This window comes from Eptesicus fuscus, chromosome 12, assembly GCF_027574615.1.
Source record: "Eptesicus fuscus isolate TK198812 chromosome 12, DD_ASM_mEF_20220401, whole genome shotgun sequence".
Classification (NCBI taxonomy): domain Eukaryota; kingdom Metazoa; phylum Chordata; class Mammalia; order Chiroptera; family Vespertilionidae; genus Eptesicus; species Eptesicus fuscus.
In genome coordinates, this window is record NC_072484.1 from 62,005,075 (window position 1) to 62,016,507 (window position 11,433).

Sequence of the window (11,433 nt, forward strand, 5' to 3'; positions counted from 1 at the left end):
AGAAGTAACGTCATCTTCTTGACATCTGGAAGATATTACCATTCGTCTCCTTTCTCTCCAACCAAACTCCAGTCTGAGGCTGTGGGACCGCCAGCACTAATGTCTGTGAGGGGGACGTCCAGGCAGGGCCAGCACGGGGACCTGTCAAGCCGGAGTCGCCAGGCCACTCCGTGACTGAAGACCGGCTCTCAACCTTGGGGCCTTGGTCTCTCATCTGTAAAATTAGTTGAGCCCAGTTGGTGTCGCTCAATGGTTGAGTGTCGGTCTGTGAACCAGGAGGTCACAGTTTGATTCCTGGTCAGGGCACATGCCTGGGTTGCAGGCTCGATCCCCAGTACGGGATCAATGTTTCTCTCTCATCAATGTTTCTATCTCTCTATCCCCCTCCCTTCCACTCTCTAAAAATCAATAAAAATATATTTAAAAAGAAAGAAAGAAAGAGCGATTCTGCTATACTTCTATTTCTCAGTCCCAGATACTCCAGCTTAGGGACACGTGAAGATACAGAGCTATGTCTTTTTATTTTTCCTGAAAAGTTATTATTTAACAGAAACTGAGACTTTCATTTCATTAAAGCAATTAGATTTATTTAAAAAAGAATATCAAATTTACAACTTATTAAAACTAAGATAAAAGCCTTTTTTTTTTTTTTTAAGTATTGCATTCAACAAAAACTTCTGGTTAAACACAGAGCCGCCTGGGGTTCAGGGTCCTTGGGTGGGGCACTATGAGAGCACAATGAGGCTAGCGTTCTTTTAAGCTCTAAAGCCTAAGATTCTAAAAAAAAAAAAAAGCATAAACCTTGTGCAGAGGCCTTAAAGAAGGCCTTCATTGCATTAAAGGACAAGCGCCCCAGAGAGCCTAAAGGCATTGGTGCCCTTTTATTAAACCGAGATCTGGGTTTCCTTCCAAGGAAGAAGCCCCTCCCAGCTGAGGGGGAGCCGCTGCTCTCTGCTCCAGCTCACCCTCTCCAGTCCTGGTTCTGGGACACCACGGGTTCTCCTCTTCCAGCTGCTCTCCTCACGACCTGGGGCAGACTGCTCTGCCATTCTGCACTTGGGAGTCCTCCTAGCTGCGGCTCTTGCCCGCTCAGGTCAAGCTGCACAATGTGGGCTGGAAAGGTGAGAGAGGATCCAGAAGGAGGCAGGGGATTAAGGAAAGGTGAAGCTAGCAGGCCCAGCCCTACAGAACCAGGACAGACTCCACAGGGAAGAGGATGAAAGGGGCCCCACGCCCGTAAGCGTGCCATCCCCGAAGGCAGTCTCCAAGAGGAGGTGTCAAAGCCAGCTCTGCTCTGGACAGCTTCCTGGTGCCGTAAATCCTGGAGTGACTTGAAGGTCACACTCCAACCTCTTCCTCCTTCATTTACCCATGTGGCTTTTTCTTTTCTTTTGCACTTCAGTCTATGCATGGTTTGTTTGCTTCTAAACTTTGCTGTGATGATAGGACATATTATTGTTCCCCTATTTTTCATAAGGCTTTTCTTGTATTGATGGCAAATGTTTGTGAATATTATTTTTAGTCACTGTGTCATATTCCATCATATGTTGTGCTATTTTTTTGGTCAAAGATGTTCACACTAATTTCTCCCATTCTCCTCTGCAATGAGCTTTATCCCTTCTCTCTTCAAGAAGAGGGATTTCTTTTCCCACTTCCCTCACATTTGGGCTGCCTTGTCATTGGTCCTGCTCAACAGAATGTGGCAGAAGTGATGCTATGAGGCTCGCAGGACTGGGCATCCAGAAGCCCTGCACGTCCATCTCCCCTCTTGGCATGCCCTGGGAGGGTCATGTGCGGAAGCCTGAGAGCCTGAGGATGACAGCTAAGGCGCCTCAGCCTACAGGCAGCACTGCCTGCCAGGCATCTGAGCAAGGTCACCTTGAACCTTCCAGCTCATCTAACCTTCCAGCTGAACAGAGACACATGAATGAACCCAGGTGACACAGCTGAGAAGCCACTCAGCCAACCCACAGAATTGTGAGAAATAATGAATAGCTGTTGTTTTAAACCACCTCATTTTGGGGTGCTTTGTAGTATAGTAAAGGCAAACTGAAACTAATGGGAAAATTGTGACTTTGACAAATTTACAACCCCACCCTAGGAATGCACCCCGGGAAGATTTTGCCACTACCCGTCAACTGAGCACAGGGATTTTTCTGATGGTGGCAAGTGTTGGGTAAAGAGACTTAATAGGACGAGAAGGTTGTGAGACACAAGCTCTCATGGTAGACAGTTACTTACAAAGTGATTACCTCATTGCAAAATGAGAAAACCAAAGCTGGCAGACGTTAAACAATACAGGTAGTACTCAAGGTGTTGTCACTAGATAGACGTGAATTTGACTCCTGTCTCTGGGACAGTTAGTGATGTGATCTCTTAATCTCTCAATTTGCTAATCATAACATAAAGACAACAATATCAAACTATAGTATTGTTGTGAGGGTTAGATGAGAGAGTATATATAAAATATCTAGCTTAGTTCTTGGAACGGGCACTCATTCTATTAATGATAGCTACTAATTAGCACCTTGACATGGTCACATGGGTAGAAGTGAAGAATTGGCGTTGTCCCTTTCCCTCTTTGACTCCAAGGTTTATGCTCCTTCTACTATATTTCACCTTTTACCTAAATGCTCAACCTAGAAAACAGTAAAGAACAGATTTTATTTCACGTGTCTGCTCATACTCATTTATTCAATAAATTTTAGTTGACAATCTACTAAGAATCAGGAGTCAAATTGTACTCCAGGATAATGTGACAAGACAACAGGATATGAAGGTTTGTCAGAGGAGACATGTTAATAGCACAGATGACTCTAATTGGAAACTACAGTCAGGTCTGGAAAGAATAGGACCATGTTCCACGAAGGTGAGGAGTAAGACAAGGCACAGAACTGATTTAGGGAAAGTTCCTGAGGAAGTGACATCTGAGCTGATATTTCAAGAATAAATAGGAGTTAACTAGGTAACAAGGGTGTGCTGGAACAATCAGGGGCTATTCTAGTCATAGGGACAGCAAGTTCAAAGCCAAAGGAATAGGGAACTTTGGGAGAGCTGGTAGAAAATTAATGTAGCCAGGGTACAGAGAGCAAAGATAAGGCTGGTCTAAGGGGAGACTGGAGAGGAAGCAGGGTCAGATCCCATAGGGTTTGGGGAGCCATTTTGAAGACTTTGACCTTCATCTTACAAAGAGAGAAGCCACTGAAGAATTTTAAGTAGGAGAGTGATATAAACAAATTGATGGGAGGATCTTGGTTCTTCAAGAAACAGCAGAATGATCTATTAGTGTTGTTAGCCATGGTCTTGGGAGATGGGGAACACCAGCAACTCACACCAAGCCTAGGTCATTCTGCTCAAATACATAATCGGCGCATGATAAGACGTTGTTGAACAAATGAATGAATAAATAAATAATTCTTCAGTGGTAAACTTTCAAGCACCTTGAGGGGCTAACCAGGAAGGGATTTGGAGGGTGTGGGAGCTCTGAGCATGACTTCACAAATTATATCAATAAGGTCAATTTATGCAGCCTATGGTTACAAACGAACCTGGAATGAGAGAGGCAGTAAGAGAAATTGGGGTATCATGTGGCCAGTGTCCCCAAACACTATACGGAAAGCACTATGTGAGCTTTTCTTTGTTTAAATTTCTGCTTTCCTCAGGCCTCTTTATTTTGTAAATTGTCAGTGATATCTTCTTTGAACATGTCTATAAAGTGCTTATAGATTCTGAGATGAAAATCATCATAAAGACACCAGCGTGGTTGTTTCTCCTCCTCTCGCTTGAGGTGCTCCTTTGATTCTCTCTCCAACCCTTACCCAATCTTCTTTAAGAGGGAGCTATCCTGTTTTGGTGCCAGTTCTCCTAAACACAGGTCACTGCCGGGAAATAAACATAGCTCATCCTACTGTATATTTTTAAAGCTTCAGCTGTGTAATTCAAGATCAGTCATTTAGAAGCAGCCCCACTCGATGCCACACAGCTTTAAACCCAGCCAGTGTGAAATGAGTCACCCTATAAGAGCAGGTTGGACTGAAGGCTGTGTCAGAAGACACTTACATTCCTCTCAGAAATCTATTTTTTTTTCAATAATGAAAGGGATATAGAGTGTAAAGTCGCCAGTTATGATGTTCTGAAATGTTTTCTTGAAATAGAAAAGACCCCTGGGAAAATGCACCCAGGGGTTCAAAGACATAAGTGTAGGGCCAGGAGGACTATGAAATTGCCTCTTCTGGGATAATAAGCAGCCAACTTGCATTCTCTTTTACTTGGTAACTTAACCTGAAAGAAAAAGAAAAAGGGGGCGGGAGCTTTATTTCAGCATCAGGCATATGGTTGGCATTCACCAAGTGTTTATTAATAATAATGACTTATCTATGCCAAACCCCCTTTAGAGCAAATTGTTCCAGATCCAAATTTCACAATGAGCCAAAGATTTCAATGCCCTGGCAGGAAGCTCGAAGGATTGGAACAATTCACACATAGTGCAACTCCTGCTCTTACCACAGTGCACTTTCTTCCACCCACTCAGCCCCACCTCTGCCCATCCCCATATCTAGTGGGGTGGCCCAGTGGAGCCCTCCACCACATCTCTTTAGCTATTAAGGGGTGTTGCTTTTATCACCTATACCAGGCTTTCCCCATTTCCTTCACAAGATAAACTAGGTTCTAACTGAGTTCTTCCTCCCAAGAGCATGAACAAAGACAGCCTTCATGAAAGGGAAAAAACACAGCAGCTGTACCAGCAACAAGATGGTGGTGGGAAGGCTGGGTTAGTTCTCCCTGTCTGTTCTCCTCTGCCCAGGGCCCTTGGACCGTCCTCTGATTATCTTGGTGAGTGTCCAGCACTGGAGATAATATACACCCAACACAGTGATTCAAGTTTGCAGATGAGCAAACCTAGGCCACAGGTTTCTCCACCTTTATGTCTCTCAAAGATAAATACAAGAAGATGAGTGTGGTGAGGATGGCCATATTCACCATGGATAAGACATTGGACTCAGCTTACAGAATTTGGGCTCAAACTCTGGCCTTGAGCAGTATCATTCACCTTCTCATCCAAGAGGAGCAGAATGAGATCCTTATTGTCACTTGGTTTGCCTCAATATGGATTTTGCCAAGTTTAGTGCATTTTCCCCCCAAACACATTTGCCTTCACAAACACGCACAGCTTTTCACACCATCCTTACAGTGAGCTATTTTAATTGCTATCATTTGCAAGATTGCAAAGGGCCATGGCAGCTTTGTTTGCAGGTACAAGAGAGAAAGAGTTTGTTTTGTTTTTGTAATTATTTGAATTTACTTTCAATAACAGTAATTTTAGTGAGCTCTGTTGTGTATGGGAGAAATATATTAGTAACAGCCACAGAAAAAGAATTTCATTTTTTACAGATGTGGTTCAATTTATTGCCAGTAAGAGTATGGCTCCTTCTCCTCAATATCAGCCAACACACTTCAACAAATTAATCCCCTTGTGCGGCTCAGACACACTGATATAACCCTGAAGACACAGGAGCGAACAATAGAGATGAAGTCATGGAACTAACCGTCAGTTTCATAGCAGATACAGCCAAGTAAAATATAAATACAATGTAATTTCAGTGTTCGGTTTCTTGATCTGATGTTGGCGACACAGGTGCGTCCAGTCAGTAAACATTCAATGAATTGTGGACTTCTCTCTCTGTATTTGTGTGTGCATATACACAAATGTCTATACACTCACACCTATATTTTCATCTAAAAGCTAAAAACACTTTTCAAATCTAATGACTAAATGTAACATATTATTGTATACCAGGGAAAGAGACACTTTTCTAGGTTCTGAAGATAATTCCCTTAAAACAACCTGCCATAGGCAGAACATGCTGAACAAACACAGAAAAGAGAAAATGTCCAAGATGAAGAGCTTCATATGCAGCTAAAATGACCATCTATTATATTAGTGAATGTAAAATCCTATATAATAAAAGCCTAATATGCTAAGTATCCAGTCATCTGGTTGGCCGTTCAACCAATCAAAGCATAATATGCTAATGATATGCTAAAGCCACTCAACCATTCGCTATGACATGTGCTGACCAACAGGGGGCAGATGCTCTGACCAGTAGGTTAGCTTGCTGCTGGGGTTTGGTTGATCGGGTCTGAGTGAGAGGGGCTGGACATGCCCTTGAGCCCTCCCATGGTCCCTCCCAGGCTGGCCAACCTCCTGCATCCCTCCCTGGCCCTGATCGTGCACCAGTGGGGTCCCTTGGCCTGGCCTGCACCCTCTTGCAACCCGGGACCCCTTGGGGGATGTCGGAGAGCCAGTTTTGGCCCTATCCCACAGACCAGGTTGAGGGACCCCACTGGTGCACGAATTTGTGCACTGGGTCTCTAGTAAATAAATAAAAAGGCAAGGATTCTCCAAGTAACATTTTGGAGTGTTTCAGAGATTCTAGTCAATTAAATGGTCTTAAAGGGAGTGTGTCTGAAAGCAAGGCCTTCTGGACTGTCTGAAATACAGACTATGGTAGGGGTGTATGACGAAGAGTTGGGGGTGCTGACCTTTAACAAAGAGACAGCCAGATATATGTCCAGAAAGATTGGGTTGTTTTGGATATGCAGTCTAAAGGCAAACCACAAGTGAGTCCCCAGAAACAAAGGAGAGGCAACTCTTTTTATAGCAAAGAGGAAGTCAGAGAGCTATTACAGAGTTCTTCCTGTTGGGCCCCACAAATGACATAGGGGGTAAGAGCTCCCCTTCCTGGCCTCCCGACTTCATTTTAATTGAGGTTTCTGTTTGTTAAATTTTTTAAATATATGTTTTTATTTATTTAGAGAGAGAGGAAGGGAGAAGGAGAGAAAGAGATAGAAACATCGGTGGGAGAGAAACATCATTGATCCGCCTGTTTGTTAAATTTTACTGGGAGCATCTTTGGCACAGAAGCTGGCCTAGACAGAAGACAGGTGAGTTCAAGCAAAGCTTCGGGAATCCTGCTGTGGTCCCAGGAAAGAGCAGTGCCTGGGATTCAGCAAAGCCAGAGCAGAGCAGCGAGAAGCACCCAGGGTGGATGGTTAAATGGGTGCTGCCTGCTGTTTGCAGGAGCTCTTTTCTGTGTATGACAGGATCCAAGCAGAGATTTCAGGGTCAGGAGGAGTGTCCAGCTGCCATGCACCGGTGACAAAGAAGAGCAAAAGGGAATACCAAGGTCAAAGTCTAGGGGCTGAGGAAATGGGAGAAGAAGATGGAGGCAAAGCAAGCAGGCAGATTATAGGGTGATGGCTAACCCCAAACTCACTCTGGGAGGTTGAGACTTCTGCAGTCAGCCAAGAGAGTAGCAGGGCTGGAGTTTACATTCCCACCAAAACAAACAAAACCAAAACCTAACACACTGAGCAAAACATTTGAAATCATAGTTTTCAGACCTTACCAAGAGGCTGCACTGGGAGTGAGAGGTTGAATACACAAACCCTGGTCAGACTACACATAAAAATCAAACGCTGACCCACAACCTGTAGCCACCAGCCCAGGAGGCCAACCTACCACCTGCAGTAACCGGTCCCTAGGAAGTGAGACCTCCATCTCTAGTAACCTCTCCAGGAAGCCAAACAATAACCCCTGAAACAATCAGCCCCAAATAGCCAAGACTTGGGTAATAAACGACAGCTTCCCTGGTTTTTGTTTCCACCTCCAACTCAAAACTAACCAGAGAAAGCCAAATTATGTACTCCTAACCAATCAGACAAGATGCCCAAATTCTAGATAGCCTTTCTACAGCTTCTCCACACCTACAGCATCCAGGCAGAGGATTTGCTTGTTCCATTTGTGAGGTCTTTATTTATTTTCACACAGGGGAGTGATGTGCTGAGTTCCATGACCATCCAAGCTCACTACCGGTGGAGAGATTTCCAGCCACAGCACAGGAGGGCACTGGAGTGGAACAGAAAGAGCAAGAGTCTGGGGAGGACAGGCTGGCTGGTGATGAAGCAAAATCTTGGCAAGGAGGGAGCTACACAGAGAGATCAGCCATTTAGCACGTGGGCAACTGGAGCTAAGTGCCCTGGGGACATTTGAAGGCTATATAGAGCACCTCAGTTAACCTGGCCAGAGGGTGAGGAATCTGGAGTATTTATCCTCCTTTTTCTCCTCCACCAGGAGAAAGGGGCTGAATGCTGGGTCTTAAACATCAACTCCCCAATATTTGTGACCTGCTCTCCTCCCAGGGTAGCAAAAAGCCTAGAGAGAGTCATAGCTGTAACATGGATAAGGCACTGATAGTGACTGAGTTACCTTTCCATTTCTAATTTGCTAAGAGCTACTTTTTTCATGAATTGTCAATGAACTTTATTAAATGTCTTTTACACATCCCCTGCAGGCCTAAGCTGGCAGTCAGACACTCTCTGGCAGCCTGGGAGCCCTCGGGGGATGTCCGACTGATGGCTTAGGCCAGATCCTCGTGGGGAGAGGGCCTGAGCTGCAGTTGGACATCCTTAGCGCTGCCAAGGAGGTGGGAGAGGCTCCCTCCACCTCTGCTGGACTTGAAGCCATTAGCCCAGTTTGTGGCTGAGTGGAGCTCCCCCTGTGGGAGTGCACTGACCACCAGGGGGCAGCTCCTGTGTTGAACATTTGCCCCCTGGTGGTGAGTGCACATCATAGCGACTGGTCATTCCCAGTGGTTCTGCAGTTAGGGTCAATTTGCATATTACCCTTTTATTATATAGGAATAGAGGCCCGGTGCATGAAAATTCATGCACTGGAGGGGGGTCCCTCAGCCCCGCCTGCCCCCTCTCACAGTTCAGGAGCCCTCAGGGGCAGGAGGTGACCCGGTGAAGGGGAAGGCAATGTCCCCATTACACCTCTGCTGCTGCCACTGCCGGCAGCACAAGCCTTGGCTGGCCCTGGTTACCTGAGCCTCAGGCGGCCCTGGATAGTTGGGCAGCCACCATCTGAGGCTTGCCTGCACCTTGGGCCAGCCCTGGGTGGCTGGGAGGTTGAGGGGACTGGGGCACTCTGGAGGCAGGTGTGTGGAGCAGCCAGACCTGCCTGGGGGCAGGCCCAGCCATGCCGAGCGCCTGCTGCCCCGGCGGGGCTGAGGGGACTGGGCGCTGCCATCTTGTGACTGTGGGTGCCACCATCTTTGTGATGGCGTGATGGTCAATTAGCATATTTCCTCTTTATTAGATAGGATTGATATGATCATGTTTTCTTTTCACTTTTATTCTATTAATGTAGTGATTCATTTCAAAGGTTAAACCAACCCTGCTTCCTAGAATAAATCCAACTTGTTTCTGATAGATTGTCATTTTTATATATTGCTGATACTATGTACTTCAAAATATACTATACATCATAAAGTATATATGATTTAAAGTATTTGCTAACATTTTATTTAGGGCTTTTTGCATCTTTACTTATGAGGGTAATTGACCTGAACTTGTCTTTCATGCTAGTGTTTTTGTCAGGTTTTGTCATTTAGTGATTCTGGACTTATAAAATGAGCTAGAAAGTAGGCCAGCATTATCTATTTCTTTGGAAAAGCTTATGTAAAAATGGTAAGAAGAATCTGCCAGTAAATCCTTCTGGTTCTGGAGATTTGGGGAGTGTGTTTAATTGCAAATTTGAACTTTTTCCTAAAAATAGTACTATTTTGGTTTTCTACTTCTTCTAAATCTGCTGTTGGCAACTTGTGTTTATCTAAATTGAAAATACGTGTACAGTGATGGTTGGCAAAATATCAAAGATAACTAAATTTAATTATTATTTCATATATCTGAGTGATATGTTGATGGGCTAGTAATTTTTGGGAGAGTAAAATAATAAAGACCCATGTAATTAATAAACTATTATATATTTATTCCATGGAATTTATTTTCTTGGCTTTGTTTTAATGGAGTCACTAGTTATGCTTCCATAATTAAAATTTTTACATAATTTGTGTTCTGTTGCCACTAATGCCAAATGAAGCAGACTTTCTTGAATCATTGTAGTTATTGCATTGACTTTAATTAATTTCAACTTGGAGAAACTATTCTACTAAGAGAATAGCAACTGAAATGTCAATAAGAATATTAAAGGAATTTTTACATTCAGTTATTAACCATAAAATTGACATATCATGGTGCATACATCATAATGTGTTGGGATAAATTGTCTTTATCCAGAAAATCTTATGAAATGTTTTGTTTTATTATATAAATTACTATCATTTATATTACGATTTTCACCATGTACATCTACACAGTATTTTAGTTTTTCTTCTTCCAAATTTAAAAATTTGGGATTATTATAAAGAAAGTTGAAAATAGCAGGCATATTTCTCAATTTACTTAAATCTCTTTAGTTAAGATTATACTGTAACTTGATGTTTAATGGACAGAATACAGTCTCTATAGAAATTGGGTTGGGGATTCTTTGTATCTGAATCTTTTCCTTTATAGTTATGTGAACATTTTCATTTAAAAAAATTATCTTATGAGGTGACGGTGTGCTGCATGTTACTTTTGAAACCACTGGCTGTGGGGCTCTGTGGTCTCCATGTGCAGTGGGCATGCACCACGTCTGTAGGCCTGGCCTGGTGAGGCAGCTCTCCCTGAGCAAGGCATCAGTCACCTTGTAACCTGGCGTGAGTTCTTCTCATTTGATATCAACAGCATTTTATATAACAGCATGACATACATCCATCTGAAACCTTTACTCGAGTGCAGAAATATGAGCTCACGAAATAACTAAACAATGTGGTGGAACAATGAAGAGATTGGTTATACAAGTGTTCAGTGCAGAAAATGGGGTGGGGGGGGGTCATCTCGACTACTGGAAGTGGTGAGGTCCTTGAAAGATGGCAGTTTGATATTGAGTGTGGCAAGACTGCCAAAGATAACAGAACACCCAGAGGAAAGTTTCAGAAAACGACCCCAGCTAAAAATCCATTCGGGGATCAGACAGATTGCAGCTACAGTGACATTTCTGCTGCTGTTGGATGTTTCTTGTTCATTTGATCCACTGATTTATACCAACAAATATTTGGTTGTACCTGAAAAGTGGAAAGAAGAGTCGGGACCACAGTTCATTACCAATTCTGAGCAAGTCCGTCTGCATTCCTTCTCTACTACAATCCACAAAGTAAACAGCATGGTGACCGACAAAATCCCTGTCTATGACTGAAGATGAGATGAGAACAATAATGGAACTCTCAGTGGTGTTTCCTGAAACCAAGTCAACTATCGTTCATGTTTTATTTCATTGATTCATCTGTAGATGGGGAGAAGATAACATTATACTTTACTGAACCGTGCATACTTGTCCTATTTTTTGGTACTTGTTTGACTTTCTATAGGGCTGACATAGTTTATTGCACACGGTTCAAAGGGAGCCGGCAGATTACATCAGCCCTGTAATGTCAGCTCTCTGAAGGTGGTAACTGTAGATGGAAAAACTTTTGCTATAAAGCTAACTGC

At 43.5% G+C, this 11,433-nt stretch overlaps 1 pseudogene; it reads left to right on the forward strand.

Annotated features, from left to right (window-relative positions):
- LOC103304507 (mitotic spindle assembly checkpoint protein MAD2A-like) overlaps positions 1-11,140 on the forward strand; it is a 32,953-nt pseudogene extending 21,813 nt beyond the window's left edge.
- Positions 11,141-11,433: the final 293 nt, after the last annotated feature.